This window comes from Neolamprologus brichardi, chromosome 9 (genome assembly GCF_056152115.1).
Source record: "Neolamprologus brichardi isolate AB-2024 chromosome 9, ASM5615211v1, whole genome shotgun sequence".
Lineage (NCBI taxonomy): Eukaryota > Metazoa > Chordata > Actinopteri > Cichliformes > Cichlidae > Neolamprologus > Neolamprologus brichardi.
The window spans coordinates 28784743-28807899 of record NC_142112.1 but is presented as its reverse complement, the minus strand read 5'-3'; positions in this window follow the sequence as shown (position 1 = coordinate 28807899).

Below are 23157 nucleotides of genomic sequence, written 5' to 3'. Positions count from 1 at the left end.
CACTCCTTTTATAGAGCTGCGGACACTTCATGATGATCAATTAATGTGCCTTTGATCGATCGATTATCATCAGCACCTGACTGCTATTTATTTCTATTATTTCCTGATATGTAAAAAAGTGGTATTCATAGTGGGTTTCTTTGCTTTCTTTTTACCATGACTGTATGTGTCTGTTTCCATGGGCAGCTGCAGACAGTAACAGCAGACTTGCACGCATGCATGCACTACAGTTGTGGTTACGTGTATGTAGACATGCATGGACACTAGAAAACATGATGAACAAGTGACAATTTTAAAGTACAATTTCCAGGCTGATCCAGTCATACGGATAGATGCACGTTGTCCTAAGAGCAGCCCAGTGCTCCCAGTGTCTTATCTGCCAGATTTGACCAGATTTTTCCTGCTGGTTTGGAAAGCAACAAACAAAACCCCCTGCTCTAACCACCGAGCCCCCAGTGCAACATGGCCCTTCAGTGTGTCCAAAAGCACACTACGACATTTGCACTCTATTTCATGTGACTGTGATTTTCCTTTTTGTGTGTGAATATACTGCACCATTTTTTCAACACTGTTTTAAAATGTTTTAAGGGGCATCATTTTCATATTTCCTCATGTGGGTTTTTGTTATTTTTCCAACATATATTTTTAATTGAAATTAAAGACTTTAAACAGGTAATGATGCACTAAGATTCGCTCCTGTTGTCAGAGCACTCCGCAAAGCCTAGGCGCTCATGTCGGAACATTTTAGTAGACACCACACTGGTAGAAGAGCACAGTGCATTCTGCGTAATTAGGATTTTGTTTGGCAGTGTCTCCAAAGCTTGTTGCCTCTGTAGATAATCCTAACAGGCTACACAATGTGTTTGTCTGAGCTATGGGAGAACTGTGAACTCAAGCCTGAGCCTGTAAGCTGCCACAGAAGAAAATGAATGAACACCCACATTCCAAACAAAGCAGACTTTAACAGAGAAAGGCAGGAAGAGAAAAACAGAGGCAGAAAGGTGGTCGTTCAAGTGATGACACACAGCAGAGCTGTGCTCTGCAGAAGAGAAATTACTTCTGCTTTTAAAGTTTCGTGCATCAGCCCTGCATTTATCCAGCTGTTGTGGTCTGGAAAGGTTTCTCTACAGTGCAAAAGTGTTAGTCCTTTTTAGTATTTATTTTATTGTTTTTCCTTTTCCTATGTATAATTTCAAAATGCATTTCATGGTGAGACAATTAATGCCTCAAATCTAACATAAAAATCAAGCTGGTGGCAAAGACAAAAAAGATCCTGTCATAAATGTGCGGGTGTGCCTGCATATGCAGTTTAGATAATTAAACATAAAATTCTCAAAAAAGACAATTTCCCTTGATATTTATTAATATTCTTTGCACATGTAAGAGATTTCAGCCACTCATACTACAGTAGGTGACTAGAATCTCATTGACTTTCATTTAATTGCTGATGGCTATGTAAGTCTGGGACTCATTAAAACAACAGCATGGATGCAGATGCACAGCTTAGCGCAGTCTCACTTGAATCTCTGACCTCCAAGGACCATTGCATTTAACAGGGAACTGTCTCTCATTACTTATCCTTTATCTGCTGTCTCATTATACCCCTGTTCTGTTTTTTGAATTTTTCTATTACTGTCTTTGCAATGCAAATCTGCTGCTTAAATCAGCAGCTCTGTGTATACAAAGGCAAGGGGGGAGGGGGGGGGACTCATCCTATTAGTGTTGAGAAATGTGGGCATCTGGGAAAATAGTCAGGGTGTTTAAAAAGGGGGAAAGAAAGCTCTGAAGAATATTCCCATCATCCTAACTGCTGCTTTTTGACCAAAGTATGATTTATATAAGAGGAAGAGAGAGACTTCCATAATCTCTGCAGTGCAGCATCAGGTCTGCAGTAGACTATGTGTATGTGCCGATATGCCTTCCTGGATGGTGGATGATAGCTCATATGTCATGACTGCAGGCCTATCACTCGCTGTGTTCCCTGCAGTGTGAGCCAATATGTTCAGTAGACATAGATGTGGGCATTGCCTAATGGAATCCAGTCAACATGGCTGATACCATCACCAAGTCACACTGCCAAGCCTCGATAACACCCAGCTCTCTCGGTCTCCGGAGCTATGGCAAGTGTCCTGGAGAGGCCTGCAAGATGTTACATATTAATACTTCTCGACATTTTCTGGGTGATAAGCAACCCGGGTATAAATATTATGAAATCGCTTTGGCACAGCTTCCTCTTAGAAGACAATCTCTGGCTATTTTCTTTTCATGGACATGTATCTGAAAGTAAATGTTCTGTCCTCAGTAACCTGCACTTCATATCGCTGCATCACCGCATGAAAGTAAAGGATAGTCTTCCAGTTCCCTCAGAGTACCGTATATATTTACCTTTTAACATTTTGTGATAAATATACACCTATAAAAATATATTCAATTAGTTTGGCATGAAGATGGAAACAGGGAGAAACAACAGCTGAAAGCAATAAGGTCTTCTACTAACAACTCATCTCATCTTTCAAAAGCCAAACTTTAAATCTACTTCTAAGTCCTTGATATTTTTAACAGCCCCTCCAATGAGTCGCTCATCCGACTTATCATCTTAGAGTACAGTTGATGACGGTAGTCCTTGTTTTGTTCTCCAGGACACCCACTGTGGACTGAAGGGGCACTCCATCCAGAACCTAATGTCGGGGGAGAAGGGTTTATGTGGCCCTATGCCAAACTCACAGAGGTTTCACTGCTTAACAAGGACTCCCCTCACCAGCTGCCATCCAAAGTGGTGGAGCTGGAGTCATGTTCATGGAAAAGAGTCACTAAAGAGCGAGCTGACTATCACGACAGCCTCCTGGCCAACCTCCACGTAGGAAAACCTAGGCACAACAATCAAATGGGATTGGGATGGACTGGCCTGCAGTCCTGACCTCAACCCCACTGAACACTTGTAGGATCGGGTTGGGCATGCTGTTCGTGCCAGGGTAACCAACCAACCCAGAATGGGATGCTATCCCACATCACTTACAGAGTGTGACGATCATGAAGATGAGGTACCAGGCTGTAGAGGCAGTATATGGTTCTACTACAAGCCACTGAGGTCCATGTTATCTGTTAAGGTGCTAGTATGCCAAGTTTCTTCAGACTTCAATCATCCAATGTAGCAAACAGCACCAAATAAGAGTCAACAGCAGAATAAGCTGTTTGGCACTGTCAAAGGAGATCTGGCAGGTTTTTCATGGATGCAGCCCACATACTCAACTCTGCTGCGCAACCCGTGAATGTATTTTTCTTACAAACGTGGCACCACTTGATTTTCATTTTAATTCATTTTCACTTTGTCAGAGACTATGCACTAACAAAAAAACATTAACCTCCTAAGAGAAAAGATGTATTGTATCACATTGAGCTACTAGCTAATTTCCATTTGCAGTCCCTGGGCAGGTCAATAAAATTAAAAAAAAAATAAAAATACATAAAAATACATCTTCAGTAAGCAAATTATACTAATACAAATGTAGTTGATAAGTCTGCACAATAAACCAAGCATCCCAGCTGAAATGATTTAAAACCACATGGACATATCCAACATATATTTATTAAAAACGAGTCATATTTCTTGTGCATCAGTGTGAATCCACTGTCAAATCCAGAACACAGTTCTATGCATTTCCACACAAAAAAGACTGAAGCTGTGGAAGAAGATGCTGCTATCAGCTAAGCCCTGCAAAACAGTCCCAAAGCCGAAACAATTGACTTAAGTGTCTTTATGAAAGTGCTACTAGAAGAACCTCACAGACTCTCAACTTCCACTAAATAATGCAACGTGGCATTTGCTTCTGAAACTTGTTAAATTGTTATCCTCGGTGTGTGTGTGTGTAAGGCACCAAGAAAAAAATGGAACCTGGACCACATTATTTAAAAGAAAAACATGCATTAGTGATGGCAACTGTCTAGTCAAATGTCATTAAAATTGTACACGGTGACATGTGTAAGGGCACCAGCATGAAAACAAGGCTGTTACGATGTGAGGAACAAATTACATTTGTTTAGGTTCTGTTATTCAATCTGACTCTATTGCAGTGCTGCATATGTATAGAAACCTTTTGCAAGCTATAACGCCTCAATTAGCACACTTTGGAGGGGAGGACATGTTTGTTACGTGAAAGAGAAAACAAGATCTTCCCTACAAAAACGTCTATCAGAAAAGTACCCAAAATAAGGGACAAGAGAGAGAATCTGCTTGCACAGCTACTGTGAGCTGCATAAACACCAGGCATGTGTGGGCTCGTTTCTGTGCATGCACCTGTGTGTCTGGGTGCCACGGAGCCTTGAAATCCAAATGTGAAATGCAGAGTGAAACGCATACAAAACACACTGATCCCCACCCATCTCTCTCTCGCTCGCTGCTGAGTGAAAAAAAGTGTTTTATTACCTCATCAAATATGAATTGCACTTCATTAGATCACATTTGAAATTCCAGGTTGCAACTCATGCATCCCCAAATACTTTGGGTAACATCATCAGTGTGTATTTTGTCTCCTAGCTGATGGAGGTAGCTTGTAAGTGCATTTCTTTTACATTAGGAATAGGTAGAGTGTGACAAACAAAGCTATCGCAGTTTAAAATGCCGAAATAATGAAGCAGAGCCACTGTATATGGAGATGTATTTAAATGTGTGCGCCAACTACTCCAGCACTGCATGAGTTATGAGATTGCCTGATCACTTGTCATGGGCTGGCATAAGGGAATGAGGCATGTGTCATATCTTGTTTAGGCAGCCTGATGCAGTGTGTATTTTGGTGGAGGTTTCACAGCTACTCCTCAGCCTCTCAGTGCGGCTCATGTTGTTGAACGGTTCCACCCCTCCGGCTGTTAACTGACTGGGGAAGTTTCTCGCCGGATACCATGACGACAACTGGCATCCGTGCTTTGCACCGTGGCAAATAGAGGTCATCTGAAGAGACAGCACCCTTACCTCTTACCTTCGCCGCCACGGCTGCCATGGCTACACAAACCGGCAGATTCTCTCAGCCCTTAGCCATCCCAGCATGCAGTTCACCTCTCAGCAGGCTGGAGCCAAGCATCCGTTCCAACGTACATATGCTCATGCCAAAGAATTCAGGTGCCAAGAGATGAGCACAGCGTGTGCTTGCATCTTTTACACATCCAAGTCCTTTGGGCTTCACATATCCAAGTCCCTCCAGCTCGGTGTAGAAATCCACTAGAGAACAAAAAAGCCGCACATGAACACGTACACATGCGCAAATACGAATCCAATGCAATAAACGAGTTCAGCACTCCCCACTAGGCAAGAAGCCCACAGCATGCAACGATCAAAACACATTAATTATTCATCAGAAAGTAAAGATTCCATATCTCTGATGTGTGCACATCCACAGGATATTTTAGGGGTTGGTTTCTTTTTCCTGATTCTCTAAAAATCCAAAAAGTTACCAGCTTTAGGATTTATCTGTTGGTGTTTTTGTGTAGTTTTCACTCACACTTGGGTTATCACAGGTTATCCTTCCTGTGTAACACTGGAGTCACCATACAAAACTCAACTAATTTACATTTCATTAATTGGAGCCAATACAGTGGATGGATTTTAGGACATACCACCTCTAATTTTTCATAAATGTAAATTATTTATCTTACTACTGAACTAAAGCAGACAAGGTCTTGTGATATTCTTACATAAATAATATTCTCCTTTGCTGTCGATGGGGCTTGACTCGACTACGGTATGTGATGATGTAGCCCTTTGTTTGCTGCTACAGGCAGTAAATATCTGTCCTTGGATGGTTGTGATGGGGAAAAAAATAATAGAACATAACTTTCTGGAAATATAGCCAAGAGAATTCAGCTGTAAAAAAAAATATTCACAGCTTCCTCTGGCAGTGAAAGACAGATTTGCTTTGAAACTGGGTTGCTGGAATTTGAAAGACTGGCTCTTATAAAACAAGCTGATTTCAGGTTTGAGTTAGTTTGTAACACTTTGTAGCACAAGTTTGGGATAAAAAAAAAAAATGGTACAAGGAGTGTCCAGATACTTTACTTTGCTTAAAGTACAAATAAAAGTTCCCCATTTAAAATCCTATTTAAATTTAAGATACAGCCATGTGCAAAACTCTTGAGCCATTTTGGCTGCTTTTCATTCATTTTCAGTCCGGCCCTTGTAGCTGACCATTTTCCCAGGGATGTTATCTTTTGTTTGTTAAACCACTTAACACTGACCTATGAGTCATTCAAGCATAAAAAAGGCACCTACGGGATGAACCAGTGTTGTGTCTACGCATAAAAGATAACTGAGCAAAGAACCCATTTAAATGATATCTTTAGGCCATGCTATTTTAGCCTGTTAACATGTGCTAAATTAGTAGTAACCACAAAAGTACAGCCAACACTGATATTTGACCACAATCACAGTGTTTATGGAACTAGAAGTCAAACAGTCAAACAGTTAAGGTTTCTCACAATTCATTTCAAAGGAACATAAATGTTTGTACAAAAGTTCATCACAGCTCAGTCAGTGGCAGATGAACCATTACAGATGCTACCATGTTGCCACAGTATTTCTTTTCCCAAGTAGCCTATTTGTGTGTATATGTGTCTGTGTAATACTTGATTATTCACTCTTTGATCGATTATTATGATAAATGGAAAACATCCTTCCACTAAACTATTACATCACTCATTTGTTCCTATGTCTAATAAAACCCACACTGTCAAAATCCATGTAATTAGATTGAAGGGGTGGAGGTAGTACGCCACCACTTCATACATACCTGCCTCTGGACCAGGACTGAGATTGCTTAAGTAGCATTGCTTAATGTAGGCTTTAGTCACATAGATAGAGACCTGGCAACCTCATTGGGAGCAGAAATATTTATTCCCTGACCGGTTGGCAGGTGGTTTTAGGACGTTGCTGTGCCAAAAACTTCCTTATATTGCTTTGATCTCTAGCGGACTGCCGTAATCACCAATAGTTTGTATGGAAGATGCAAATACTCAAATACTCAGTCAAATTTGAAAAACTGTGATGCAAACTAGAAACAAAGAATGCCTGCCTTCAGAGTAGAGGTTGTTCCTTACTCCTGCACCCAACATATGTCAAAAGGCTCAACTTTTACTTTGAATGTCAACAGTCTCACTTTTCAGTTTGCGTATCATATTTCATATTTTCACTCACACTTGGCAAGTAGTTAGCTAGTTTTTAGGGACACGTTGATGTCTTACATGCAAAAGATGGGCACCCCTCTTGCAACCAAAGTGACCATAAAGAGCATTTCAGTGCTGTATTAAATACTGCCTGGCAACCAATTTGCAACCTCCTACTTGCAGAAAACACACTTCTCGCTAGAAACTGGTGGTTACAGGAGTGGTCACTGACCACTGTCATTGCCTCTGTAACTGTGATATTAATAACATGTTACAAAGCTCCGCTCCATTCATTTTCCATTTTAAATGCAGTTATTCACATGGCTTCTAAAGGCTGCTTATTGTTATAAAGTATTCGTGCTATTGTGCAATTGATGATCATTTCACACTGTTTAATGTGTAATTTTCATCTGTAGGAATGCTCAAATAAACAGAGTAAAAAGTGGGTGAAAAACTGAGTAGAAGAATAAATTAGCCTTAAAAGTGCAGGTTAAGTCAAATTTTTTACAAATATGTACTTCTTCGGGAAGAAGGCCAAAAGAGTGACTTTATTTCACTCTGAAAATATCTTCAAAAAATGCAAAAAAAAAGAAGAAAGCATAAAAATACGCTTATAAACCGGAATAATTGCGCTTACCAGAAAAGCTTGTTCTTCAGTATTGGATTCAGCTAATGACAGTGAGGGCAGTGCGAGATGAATTGACAGTGACAGTGGAGCCAAATGGCATTGCAAAGAACCCCGAGCATGAATAACAAACTGAATCAAATATTAAATTCATTCAAAAGGGGGATAACACTGGCAGTGACAGTTTAATCAATCCACATTTTGGCCTGATCTATTGTGTAACAGCTCAGACAAAGAGCACAAATGAGCAAAGAAGTCGATTTCTCCTCTGCTGTGCAACCCATCTTCCTTTCACTCTGTTTTTTTCTCTTTGCACTCTTAATGTTTCTTTCCTCTTTCTATTCTGTTTTCCCCTGGATCACTTAAAGTCAATTTTCTGGTTCCATCTCAGTATATTACATTTTTGTCTGATAACATGTGCTAGTTTCACATTTGAGAGTAGTTTATGTGTTGTAGAACAACAATGTCGAGTCCGCCTGCCCAATTTCTTTCCTTGTGACAGATTTCATCCTCTGTGTATCCATCTTTCTTACCAGCTTGGGCCATGATGCTTCTGAAATAGGAAGAAAAGGTCAGACCGTTAATTCACAAAGTGACAGCAGATACATCACCCAAATCTATGGTGACTTTCAGCAATACATCCCACACATGGACGCTCCGTTTTTATTGGGAGAAATCAGGAGTGATGGGGGAGGTACAGAAACTATAAACTGATTTCTAATTGTCCGTTGCTTCTAATAACGTGAGAAACAGATAACAGTAATTCTTTTTAATATACTAAATATTAGAAAGCAAATGTAGATTTAATTTGTTTGCCACTAAATGAGTCATAATTTTTCATATTTTTCTAGAACAGATGATTTCATAATAGATATGCAAACTAAGTCTGTGAAATTGCCAAATAACACACATAAACAGGGACGTTTCTCCGGTCTTTGGGTTTTAAGTTAGAAGCTGGAGGAAATGGACAAACATATAAATCACTACCATGTCTTTGTTGTTGTTCTTTCTGCTTTTGTTAAACCAACGTGATGGTGTTTGATGCCGCTTGTATTTTCCATTTGCACCGCTGTACTACTTTCCGGTGCTTTTATTTCATATTTTCCTCGTGTAAATTATATTTGAAAGTAAACATTTTTGGGGGGCAAATTCTTCACTGTAAGTAAGAGGCCACAAATTTTAACTTGATTTCGTACACTTCTTGCTGTATTTTACATTTACCCTGCAGATTACTGCTAATGGATGCATTTTGTGTTTGATTTGCCGGTTGGCTTCACCGAATTGCGACTGATAGTTGAATATTTATCTTGGAGGCAAAATATGTTGGAAATCAAGGGAGCAGAAACTGGAAATATGCCTTTGGCTGCCACTGGATTCCCAAATGTGAGCATTAATTTGAAACACTTTTTCAAAAATGGTCAAATGCATTGGCTCCCTACTGCAGCTTTTCAAAATGTGATTGATGGAAGCTCTTTTTTTATTTTCTTAACTGTGCTGAAGTAATCAATCAGCCCAGTACACATTAAAAATTAAGGACAAAGGGAAAACACAATAAACTATACTTAGGGTATGCGCTCTATTCATACTCAGCCAAACGCTCCAAAACAGGTAAGACAGGGCTTAATGGTGCAAATGGATGATGACTCAAAGCATACTGCAAAAGTAAGAGTAAGGCACAGAGATGGGTTATTCTTCAAAGGCCAATTCAGACACCTGATCTCAGCCCAACAGAGCATGTTTTTCAGTTACTGAGGACAAAACTGAAGGCAGAGAGATCCACAAACAAGCAGTAACTGAAGGCGGCTGCAGTAAAGACCTAGCAGAACATCTCAGGGGAGGAAACACAGCATTTGGTGATGTCCATGGGTCAGAGCCTTCAGGCAATCACTGACTGCGAAGGATTTTCATCCAAGAATATAAAAACAATGTGGATATTTAAAATTATGTTAGTTATCCATTTAACCTCCTAAGACCCGAACTCTTCCACGGCATGCATTTTTAATTTGGGCATATTGGGCCCCAATGAATGTAAAAACAAAGAATTACCAGATTTTTTTTTACCTTATTTTTGTTTTTATAAAAAATAAGAGCCACATATGAGGATATTTGTTTAAATGTTTGATAGAACAGTAGCAGTATAATGTCCTCGTAAGTGGATATCAGGCCCTTGTAGAGCAAAATTGAGTATTTTGGTCTAAATAACCCAAAATGAGATGTCCACATATGTGGATGCCAGGTCCTAGGAGGTTAAAGCCTGAATCATGACATAATTGCCAGAAAATTCAAATATTTTGAAAATAGTGTTTATTTAAACTTCTTCTTCTTTCTTTTTTTTAAATAAATCACATTTCAATTTCCATATATGACATATAATTTGTATCATATTTGCTTATCTGTTTTTTTTTTTTTTAATTAAATGTATTGTGCAATTTATTTAGGTTTTTCAGGGGGAAAAATTCACACTGATGATGTTGAAGTCCCAAAAACTGGCAAAAAATAGGGGCCTAGATGGCTGTACATGTCCTTTGGTTTCCTCCAACAGTGCAAAGGCATTACTATATGAATATGCTGTAGATAAAATGCTTTAAGTGTACAGAAACAAATGCGGTATAAATGTATGGTTAAAGTGTGACTCATTAAAAGCTCTTTGAGTGGTCAGTGAGGACTATTTATTCCAGGCTTGTTTGCACTAAGCCAGTTTTGTGATCAATAAGTATTGAGTAAGTATAGTATTCATGCCAACTTTAAAATATAATGAAATCACATGGTTGACATGTGTCATCCTGTAATTCAAACGTATCAGTGCACAAGGTTTAAGCAGCAAATAACTGTAAAAATAAATAAATACATACTGGAAAATACTGTAAATTCCAGTTGCAACTTTACTGTAATTGCAGTTACAGCAAGATATTTGTTGCTGTAAGTTGCTGCAGAATTTACTGCAACTTGTTTAAAGTGATTTTGTAAAGCATGAGATGCACTCTCTGCTCTCTGAAATATTAATTTAGCATTTATTTATTTCCATTTCTTATCAGATAAGCTATTTATATTTTCTAAATTACTGTGTTCAAAAATCATTTAGACATTTGTTATGTGTGAATTCTTAACCCAGATACAAAATTGACCCAAACCAAAACAATATGCACTGGTTCATTCCTGAACAATTAATATACATTTGTTAAACCCTTCGACCTAAAGCTGAAAGTCTGAAGTTCAGTCACATCTTGATGGTCTGAATTAATATCTATTGTTTTCATGCACAGAATGACAAACAAAAGCTGTCACTGTTCAAAATCTTCTAGGCCTAACAGTACAAGCTGTAAAAGGACGCAATGCAAAAACTGAAAAATCTCAGTCCAAAGTTCACTTTTTAGCTTTGTTATGCTTTCAGGGACATGTTACACATCTTAAACTGTGATATAACCACATATTCTATTCCCTATAAAATTCTAACACAGATAAAAACTTAGTAAAGCTTATTATCATTGTTATTCTGTGTCAAACTAAAATGTACAAGGTCAAGATTTGCATCAGCCATGAAAAACAAAGAAAAAAAATGACTCATTACGATGTTCCAAGGGCATATTATTAGGCAAATGTACAAGAATGACATTTTTTTTATCATTAGAGTGCATTTCCATTAACAAATTCAGTCAAATATCCCGTAGATTGCAGGCAGCTAAAGCCATTAGTAAGCAGGCATTTCTTCACACCCTCTGTCTCTCTCTATCACTCTTTGTCCTTGTGGGTGATTAGAATGCACCCTGGTTGTCTGTCTGCTTGCTCATTAATCACACTGCGAGAGACTGGGCCGAACACTAAATATACAGTTTGTCCTCATCTCAGCACTCCACACAAAGTGCTATTACAGCAGAAAACCACAAAGGGTCATAAATGACTCATAAGCTATCCTATACCGGTTGGCAGGCACTGGTTACAGTAACCAATGCACAGAGTGGAAAGTGATTATCATTTCTGTAAAATATTACACCCATTAAAAATTAAATCTTCAAGACCAGCAGCAAATATAAGTGTTCTCAATTATTCTGTCTACATTACCATTGCATAATAGCGTCGACGTGGCTATAACTCTCTTCCGTATCCAACTCTTAAAACTTTATTAATTAAAATATACCAAAATTAACTGAGATATAATTGTAAAAAGTATCACGGGTGTCGTTTTAAAAAAGTATTGCTTCGGACGTAACACAAACACTTTTTGACACTCAGTAACCTAAAAAATATCCTTCCACTTGAAAAAGAACCATTTTAAATGTCAAAATGTGCACATTTTAGTGGTAGAAAATTGGTTTGCCATTAACAAGCAGGCATTTACTTTGCCTCAAATTCTGTCTGCCACCCTGTACAAAATCTTCCAAGAGAAGGAACACTTGACGGAGCGTTCAAAACAGGAAGACCCACTCCACAAGGAAGACTGGTACCTCTCTGTACCAATGCAGCTCCACTTGGGAAGTCGGTCAACTAATTGTAGTCTGTGGCTGGATTCCCGGCATTATCAGTCTCCATTATGAAGTGTCCTTTGGCAAAATACCGAACTCCAAATTTCTTCTAATGCATCCTTTTGTGTCATGAATAAAAACACATTAAGCCTCATCCTACTAACATGCTACATATATGGAAAGGGTGGAAGTAACTAAGTACAAATATTTAGTTACTGTACTGTACTACATCCTCATGTTTTTTTAAGATATTCAGATGTGTACTTATTTTTTTCTTTCATATTGTAAATTCTGGGAAACAAACTGAGGTATGCTAACTTTGTGTTATTTAAAGGCTGCATGAAAATACTCTGCAGCTTAGCTTTGCTGTACTGTAGCAGGTTTAAAGTAAAGAACAGTGTGTGAGTGGTGCACAGAGGCTGGTCAGAGTTAGCTTACATCAGTTGTAAAAGCTGATTGCACCTTCACACCAAGTGTTTACAGTTAGTGTAAAGCAGGGGTGTCCAAGTCCTGTCCTCAAGAGCTACTGTCCTGCAACTTTTAGATGCATCCTAGTTACAACACATCTGAATCAAAAGAATGGCTTGTTATCGGGCCTTTGCCAAACTTGATGGCATGCTGAAGCGGTAATCAAACCAAATGATTCAGCTATGTTGGTGTAGGGATGCATCTAAAAGCTGCAGCACAGTATTTCCTGAGGACTGAGAAGCAAATATTATAGCAAAATCAACTGCAGTACAATCCACGTTATACTTAAAAACTCCCTCACCATCTGGTATTATATAAATCTGGTGTATAAATCTGGCACGATGCAGTTTTTAGTCATTAAAAAAGTACCTTATCTCTCCAGCATCTCCTGGGGCTGCCCAAGGGCCTCCATTAGATGGCCAAAACATCTCACCCAGGAGTTGCCCAGAAGGCATCCTGGTCAGATGCCCACCTCAACCTCCCAACCGCTTCACACAAGGCTGGAAAAGACCCCAGTGTAAGCTTGAGGCCTTGGCTCAATAAAATCATAGAAAGTTCTCAATCCAGATAATGAGTTTTTCTTCTTTAAAATGACTTAGGATGCATGACAAATGTTCACTGATTAAATCCATTTAAAACATCACTGGCAGAATTCTGTGTTTTTGACTCTGCAGGGACCTTAAAACATTTGTGTTTTGTAAAAAACACTAATAAAAACGGAAACTGAAATAAATGTTGTGTCATCATTAGGAACTGACTAACATATTCACACAGAAAAAATAAATAAATCGGAATGATTTACGTGGTAAAAAAAAATGCACATCCAGGGTTTGCCTGGGCATCATTCAGTAGGATCAGGGCAAAAGCATGGAATTAGTGTCTTTAGGATCATAAGTAGAATAACAGTTGGTTCAATATAGAAGGTGAAGCAGTGTTGAGAAGCAAAATGGGTCAAAATCTGATTGAGATGCTATAGCATGACTCTAAACGGGTCAGAATGCCCAAAGAATTAAAGTACTTTCACATTTGAATGATTGGAAGGGATGTGTATTTTTAGCTATTCCCAGACTGAAAGAAATCAAACTGCTTGGCATTTCTAGGTCTTGATTTGTTTTTCTTTTTTCCATTAGACATAGAGCGCACAGAGGTTACCAAGGATGCAAATGAAGACACTGGTGTTTCATGAACAAACACCCTCTGTAATAAGAGCAGACATTGTTTTCCCCTCTTGTCTTACTGGTACCAATAAGTCAGGACAGCTTTAAAAACCAAGGAGGATATTTGTGATTCAGAGGAGAACATTCATCAGTCAACAAGCTGCCAAAACGCTCTAGAAATTCAAACAAATTGACAATATGGCTCATGTACTTCATCACTCAAATGCCAAGTCAACTTAAATCTTGTGGTAAAAGTTGAGCTGAAAAAAAGCATACTAACTGATGCATTATTCTCTGTGACTTGAAGAATATGATTTTAAAAAAAAAAGAAGCAATAACTTTTTAATTCTCCTTCCTCTGTTATTCTACTTTAATGCACCTCCATATTCAAAGACAGGCCCAGGGGTAGTCATTTACCTCCAACCTAAACTCATTAGATATTATTGCTGCGTGGTTCACAGTGACACTGAATGAGGTTGCCTCTCCAATGGAATCCAAACAAATTCTCTTTAGCTGTAGGTCTACTCTGAATGTGATGGTGAACTGTTTCGCTCATTGATAAATCAGAAAGAAAAGTAATATATCCAATCTACAGCTATTACTACTTGATTAAAATTAAAATGAATAAGAATCTAATGTTACTAACTCGGCTCACTGAGCTTTTTTTGTCTTTAACCCTTTAAAGCTGGTTTTGCGTAACTATTTTTAAGTCCCGGTAGCACTGCAACCACGTAAGCTAGCGCAATATTTTTTTTTTATATATGAAACCGGAGGAGTTGTACTTACATCTTATGCCATCAGCTTGTCCTACATCACGGTTTCCTTCCACATATAGCTTTGCAAAAATTGCATAAAAAGCGCTTGCAGCAACAAAAACATAATATTCCAGAAACACGCTTTGCCGATCCGATCAGCTGTTTGTAACACTTCCTACGTCCATCCGCGCGAACTATCGCATGCAGTGTTGCCAACTCCTCAGTAAGAAAAATCGCTATTGGCTGTCCTAAAAGTCGCCAGAAGTCGCTAAATGATGTCATCGCCTAATTTGCATAATTGGTCATGCTAATATAATTGTAACCTACGTTGTTGGAGAGACATAAAGTGAGTAAAAAACGTCCTAAATGCATTTAGAGTTTATTTAGAACTACGAATTAAATTTATTTTAGCATTTATTGTTTTTTAATGTCACAATTCCAACCCTGCTCCTTTATCTGGGCTTGGACCGGCAAAAGTGACCTGAAATAGGCACTCTGGTGGAGGTACTTTGTGTGTGTGTGTGTGTTTTAAACCTGATCCACAAAACAGCATAACAGTAAAAGAAGAACTGATTGCCTTACAGTCAGTGCTGGAGCACCGGCTTCGCTCATGCGCGATTCATTTGCAGTTTGGATGCACAGGTGTGAACGTCTCCTGCCCTGATAGCAGCTGGGGGAGGACTATCCTCCACCCGTGAGCGCTTTGGCACGGGCGAGGTGCCCACGGCAGCACCCGCTGCTTGTTGAGAGTAAGAGCTATACACGCTTTCACATCAAAAAGACGTCATAAATAAGTCTCCAATAACACTAGAAAAAGTCGCCAGATTTGTCGCTAGTCGCTTTTTAGAAAAAAAGTCGCTAAGGGGGTCTGAAAACTCGCTAAATATAGCGACAAAGTCACTAAGTTGGCAACACTGATCGCATGTCCTCCACGTCCTGTCCGAAACCGGAAGTGACGTCATTTTGCGGAAATGTAGTTTTTACCCATCAGGGCCTTATGAGCCTATACTGGTGTTTTTAAAAGTTATGTTTGAGTTTATGACTTTCTGTGTCGTTTCTGGGATGCTTAGGACTCACATTGCACTGCTGGAAATAGTTTATTTTGATGCATATGCTGTTTTTTTTTGCAAATTTGCATTATAATATTTATTTTCGTTTTTCCTGCAGTATATAAAAATTGGTGTATTTCAAAAATAAAACTATGAAGACACTTAAAATAAATTTCCTGTGGTGGGAAACTATTTTGTGCAACTGTTTTGTATTTACAGTTTTGAGGGATAAGCCTCTTAAATTTCTCTAACTAGAAATATATGTTAAAAAAACAAAAATGATTTTAATTTTTTTTGTAGTTTATTGCACTTTTTTGCAATTTATGTAATTACTATGCACTTAATGCAGACATATTATTAAAATTTGGGCTATAATGGTTGTATTGATGTATATCAACTTGAAATGCTCCCAAAAATGGCTCCACAGCATGTAAAAATAACCTCTGGCGGACTTGGTTCTATGGTAAGTCTTAAAGGGTTAAATATTAAATATTATTAATTTGGCTGATGATCTGACACTTGAGGTTGATAAATATACAAAAAAAACTTTGTTTACAGCACTATATATATGCTGTGTTGTTATTCTGATGCACAGATCATTGGAAGAAAAAAAAAACAAGACCGAGTATATATTTAAATTCTTTCCTGCTGCTTGGATTATTACACAAGACAGTATCAATCATTGTTGGTGTGCTTCACTTTTTCCTGTTGCTGTAAACAACCAGCCACAAATTGTGTTTGTTTCTTCATTCTGATCAGTTCAAGAGTCTGTGGGGTGTGGAGTTTTCCCTCCAGGTAAAGATCCTTCCTTGTTGTTTGGCAGTATGTTTTTCTCTGACAGGTTGTTTGCTCAGGAAGATGTCAGCATTTCATCTGTAGCATATTTTTTTTAACAGGAGCCGGTGGAGAAACAAGCTGTGGAACAACGTGTACTGTAAAGTTACTGTACATGCTTCCAGTGGGGTGTCAAGGCTTTACAGTAATGCAAGCAGAGCTGCTGAGCACAGTGCACAGAGTTTGGGCAAGGGTCAATGTACAAAACAAGTGATGACTCATAACTAAGATGTTTTAGTGACTTATCGACCTTTCCACATGCCACACTGTTTGCCTGCTTTGTATCCTCCCCACCCCCCCACTCCACGCCATTTCAATTTGAGTCACAATAATTCTCCAGAAATGCGACTCTTACTTTTCACGCTTGATTTCATATTTCTCTTCACATTTATGGAAAAAGCAGTTGTGTGTGCTTACACAATTTCCGTTAATGGCTTCGGAGATTGTTTTTGCAGTGGCTTTAGACAGCCGTAATGTGTGGGAAGTTGCTGTATAAAACAGATGTACCCTTTTTCACAGATCATCTAGCTTTGCCTCACCTTGGAGATATGAGATTTTGCATGGCATAAAGCGAGGGATTTGCTGACATAACTCTCACTCACTGTCCTCTCTGCGAGCATTATTTCCAAAATCGTTTTCAATACATGTCTTTACACCATGATGAATGAAAAACAAACCACTGCTGCCATTACTGCTGCATCACTGTTTCTTTTCATTCTCACTGATCCAGAACATCCAACAGTAACTACAGCAGCGGATTCCTAAATGAAATCCAGCTCCTTTAACTTTCTCTTTATAGATACAGACGTACGACAAATTAAAGGAAGCGCGAACATAAAGCGCATTGTGATGTGTTGCCCCACCATGTTTCCTGCTTTGATTCCACGAGTCTCTGAAACACTGTCAGATAAATGGAAAACCATGCTCCCAACACATATTTCTTCATTTGATGTTTTAACGGTGGAGGGCAGCGCATATATAACCTCGAGATCTGTTGACCGCGAAAGCCAAAACATGTGATTCATCCAAAAATTGTTTGACCCCCACGTGGCCGGTGGGTGGGCGCTCAGGAAAAAAAATGTTCACTCTGATCATATTTGCATAAATTTGTGGTGACCCTTTCGTCTGAGGCAACAAACTGATCAAAGTCTACCAAAGCCATCAGGTTTTTCTCACTGCAAAGCCCCATCCACATTTAAAGCAATTTGTGCTTTGCTTTGTAGCTGATGGTTGGTGGGTATTCCAGCCTCCTGTTATACAGGTAACCCTCTAATGCATTTACCTCCCCCTCATACACGCAGCAACCACATTATTAGGTTGCTGGTACTGGGTTGGACTCCCTTTTTACTGGTGACTGCGACAGCCATCTGAGTACGGTGAACCTATTGTCATGTTCAAGAAACCCATTTGAGAGGAGCTTTCAATTTAGTCCCATTTTGTTTATATTGGGCCAAATCACGACAACAGTTGACTCAAGGAGCTTTATATTGTAAGGTAAAGATCCTACAATCAGACAAGCAATCACTTGGGTGACAGTGAGAAGGAAAAACTTCCTTTTAACAGGAAGAAATCTCCGGTTGCAGAACCAGACACAAGAAGGGGCAATTTGGGGTGAGTGGAGAGAGAAATGTCAAAAGACACACTTAGAGATTCAAGATGTGCCAAGAAAATATCCCCCACACTATTACACCAACACCATCACCACCACTAGCCTAAGCCGTTGATGCAAAGCAGGATGGGTTTATACTTTCATGTTATTTAAGGCAAAGTATGGTCCAGCTGTTTAAATGAGACTTATCAGGCCAGAGATCTTCCAGTCTTCTGGGGCAACAGAAGAGCTTGCTGTCCTTCGGTGATGGGAATGGCGCACTGGAATCTTCTACTACTGTGGCTCAACTTCAAGGTTTAATGAGTTTTAGAGATGTTCTCCTTTGTTACACCTTGGTTGTAACAAACAGTTTTCTGTGTTCTGCTAGCTTGCTGTTAGCTCAAACCAGTCCAGACATTTTTCTTTGACTTTTGACATCAACAAAGCATTTTTGCCCCAGTGAGAGTGAATGATACCATTCACTCTCACTGGTAGTGAGAGTTGAGAAAAGCTGAACCTCTGTACCTGCCCAATCTGGGTTGCTAAAAGTTATTTTGTCTGTCATCGCTAATCGCTAATAGTCTGTTTTCCTGCTTGTCTTTAAATTTGTCAAACAACTCTATCGCTAGCATCACTTAGCTCACTCAGAATTCAATGCATGATAAAGATTTAAGGCTAAGCTATGTAGCTTTGAAAAGAGAAAATATCACTATTACAAAGAGAAGTTAGCTAAGAACTACCACACAAGCTTGCTCCCTGCAGTCTGCAAAGTAGTCTCGTTTGACATATCAACCCTAGCTATAGTAAGCTAATATTAATATTAACTAGATGTAGCTTTTATTTCTGAGTCAGTTGCCTAATATTTATGACTTTTCCCTACTTTCGCTATTAAGGTAGTGAATGCAAGAGAAAATTGGGAAATGTAGGGAAACCAGACTTATTATTTATTAGATTTTGAGGCCTACTCTGAGTAAAAGTTGCAGAGCCGTGCTTTAAATATTCAATTTAACTCAAAGCACTAATGGAAGGGGCAGTAGAACTTCCACATGCCAACTTAGTCTCTTACTTTCTAGTAAGTTTTACTTCAAGAATAGAAGTAGTAGTTGTTGATAATTTAAACTTGTACTTTTCTTTACTTTTAGGCGACAGCCAAATCAAGCTGTACTCACTAGCCTAACTAAGCTATGTTTGTGTTTGTTTGCATAGATGTAGAAGAACATCTCACAGGTCAACATGACTCCAGGCTTGGGTCTCTTAAATTTTTTCGAACACATCATTCAGTGAAAGCTCTCAATATAAAACCCTCCAAACACTTTGTGCTGTGACGTGCCCTTCTAAAAGAAGTCTGGGGGTCAAAATGGCTGGTTGTGCAGAGCCATATTCGCTTTTATAATAACTTACTGGAGCCTGACCTTACATGTACAGGTAAGGCGTGAAGTGAAGTTGAGCATGACATTTATGGGTCATATCTGCTGTAAATGATTGGAGAACCCCGTGTCTTTGTGGTCAGAGTTAATGGGGACGTCAGAGAAAAGGTGAAGCCGCGTCTCATAGATGAATAGAAAAACATTCCAGTGAACTTTTCTGTATAGTGACAATTCTACATTTTGTGTGTAATTGGTGCCAAATTTAGCTGATCCGTCTCTTCAAATTCCCCTAAAAAAGGCAGAGAAGTTCAGAAATCAGTAGCTTTAAAGCACATATTGACAGCTATTGAGATCATGACCTTTCGCTAATGTGATGGCTTCACTAACCTGTGGTCATCTTTGCCACCATGCGTGACATTAGCACAGTAAAGGTCAGTGCAGCATAACCTTTGGGAAGTGTCACCTTGTTGCCGATCACACAACCTCATAAACAGCAGCAGGATGCAAAAGCTGCCCTTTAACACTCCATCTTTACTGATTGACTGTGAAGCCTGCCTGGTCAGTAAATCCCGTCTTTTTATCTGTTACACAGCTAATGCAGTGTCTTCTAAAGGAAAGAGCTCATTAAGTGAGACTAACACCCTGTAACTTGGTCACGTTAATGATTGGTATTCTACCTAAGCTTAAATGACGCGGCAGGCATGAGAGTTAGTTATGTTGTGCATGCATGTGGAAGACTGCACAACAATTGTCTCACTTATTTCAGATTTCACATTTTAATTAAAAACTATGTTGAACACGCCCCAAGAGGAAATTACTCAGCGAAAACAAAATGTATACATAACATTATCTTAAAATGTCAAAGACATGCGTTGCCTTTTGTTCACGTTATAGACAGAACACAAAAACAAAACAAGGTTTGACCACTGGCCATTAAAGAGCCATTCGTTCAGCTGACTCACCTCTTTAAGGAGCAGTTTGGCCTAAGGCGCAGTGACGCACTCTGGGTCCCACCGTGGTTTACTTGCTGCCAAAATCTCAAAGGTTAATTCAAAGTCAGCACCTTAATTCTTCAATAAATCATCCTTAACTCCTAATCATTTTCCTTCTATATCTGACTGTCAACAGTCAGCACAGGTAGCACCTCTTCCTGTCCTCAAAGCACCTTGGAGCAGTAATAGCTTAACAAGCTCAAGTCTATTAGCCAAATATGATAAGCTTATGGATCATAATGATATTGGCTATAATCCATTTTCAACAAGAGCCAGCAGCTTACAAATTCAAGGGAACACCTTACCCCGCTCCGCTATCAGAGAGCCAGTCCCTCAATGCTTTTTTAGGCACTCAAGTAAGAATGAATTCATGCTGTCAGTTCTGCTTGTCAGACATCAGCGTTAATGGGCATGTGTCCATATTCATGGGCTTTAAGGATGAAGTGTACTCGTCATAATTTTCAGTTTTGCGAGGTTTATGAAATCCTGGTGATGGATTGAGAGGCTCCTGGTTTTTCTTTTTTTTTTTTTCAGCTTCCTTTCCAGTCCTTTAGCACCACACTGTGCCTCAAACCAGGCATGACAGCAGGTGGAGCATGTGCATCCACTGCAAAGACTTGCTCTGAGTTAAGTATGTGTGGCATGTTGCTGATGCTGTCTTTTTTACAGGTTACGCACACAGTTAGCGAATGTATCTGAGGGTCTGATAGGGTTTATAAATGTGATTGTGAGTGACAAAGACCGTAACCGCAACCTAGTGAAGTCTTTCAAAGTTCCTCTTTGTTGTGTTTCCTGCTTTGCATCAGCAGTTTGAAATCAACTTAATATATAAATTAATCAACAAATTTATTGACATTTCACATTTCTAAATTACATTTCCTGTTTGAAAGGTGTAGAAATAAACATTTTTTTTATAAGGTACACAAAAGTGCCTGGCAAAATTTCGAGCCAGGCTTATCATCCATATATCTGTCTATGGTATTTATGTGTTGTCACTTCTTTTGATGTAATTATCAGATGAAGCACTTTTCAAAGCCCATTTGTTGCGCCTGGATTAGCATGACCCCTAGACATATTTTATGTATATACCTTTCATCCTATGACCTTATCAGACGCTTTTCACGCTACCCAGCAAACAGCCTTACCACCTCTCGTTCAGATTTAGCATTCTTGATAGCTAGTCACAAAACAGGAAGGTTTTTGTGATAAATTCAGCCTGTTTTTCTTCTATGAGTAGTGGTTCATATGCACGGGCTGTAGGTTGTTCTGCACAATAATAAAGTGAATGGTTTATGGTTGGTTTACACAGCTTGTATATGTATGTGTATGTATAAGTATGCATGTGTAGCTGTATATATCCACAAGCGCATGTGTGTGTGTGGGTGAATTGTGTTGCTTACATTGTTGTGATATACATTGCTGTGCTTGAGAGTCACCATCTACCGGAACCAAATTCCTTGTATGCGTCTGTACATATGGCCAATAAATGTGATTCTGATTCTGATTGGTGTCTTTAATGTGTGTCATATTGTCTTAATAGCACAAACTGACGTTTATTTAAAGGACTAAATAGAATCAATTGAGTGTGTTCAAAGTATTGTTATAATAAAGCAACTTACACTTACCAAAAAATTAATGAAATAAAATAAGGGAATAAAATAAGGGATTTTAGCTCACTTGATCATTGCAGTGTAACACAAAGTCAGTTCACTACTGTGAGACGAGGAGAGTCAAACAGGGACCAGCAGGACCATTATCTGCTCCTTTGCATGAGGGGGAGCAGGAGGAGTCCTGCTACAGTGCTGTAAAATGACCTCCAACAGGCTACTCGTGCATGTTTCCAACCAAACCTTTAGAATCACACTCCTTGAGTGTGGCATCCTTTTTTCAGATTCACCAGAGAACACCAGAACTGGCAGATCCACCACTGGCATGACAGCAGCTTCACAATTAGCATGTGTGACATACACGACAGAGTCTGGAGACACCGTGGCAAGACATTATGCTGCCTGCAACATCACCCAGCATGACTAGTTTGGCAGTGGCTCAGCGATCGTCTGGGGAGGTATATCCTTGGTGAATGCCAATTGAGCTACATGGTGCTGGCTGTAAGCACAGGTCCCGCTGAAAGATATCACACCCTCATGCCACCTTCATGGTGTCTGATTCTGACAGTTTGGTTAGAAACATGCACAAAGGAGCAGATGGGGTCCTGCTTCTGGGTTGGTGCCTTTCAACAGGCCTGTGTAAAAGCCCATCTCCTGGGATCTCGTCCACACTCTTGAGACTGTGCTGGGAGACACAGCAAACCTCCTTGAAATGGCCTGGACGTGGTCCTGGAGGACGACCTGGTTCCTGCCAGCAAAACTAGAGAAAAATCAGCCTGGAGGGATAAAAAGATACCAGTGGTTTGTGGCCTCCACTTGCAATGCCATTCCTTTTTGAGGGTTGTCTTCTTGTTGCCTCATTTTATAAATGCACTTCTCACCTTTGGTATAATCATTTCTTTCAGATGATCCGTTTGCTCAGAGCAAGAACCAGAGTAATAGCATTGCCAAAACATCACGTTTATACCATTTTACAAACTATACCCCCCTCAGCGCCTGCTGAGAACACTCTTGATGCACTACTCCAGCTGCACAACACCTACATCCATTTATCTTTACACGGTGGCCCCGCTGACTTCTGATTTATAATATCACAGTTTTTCATT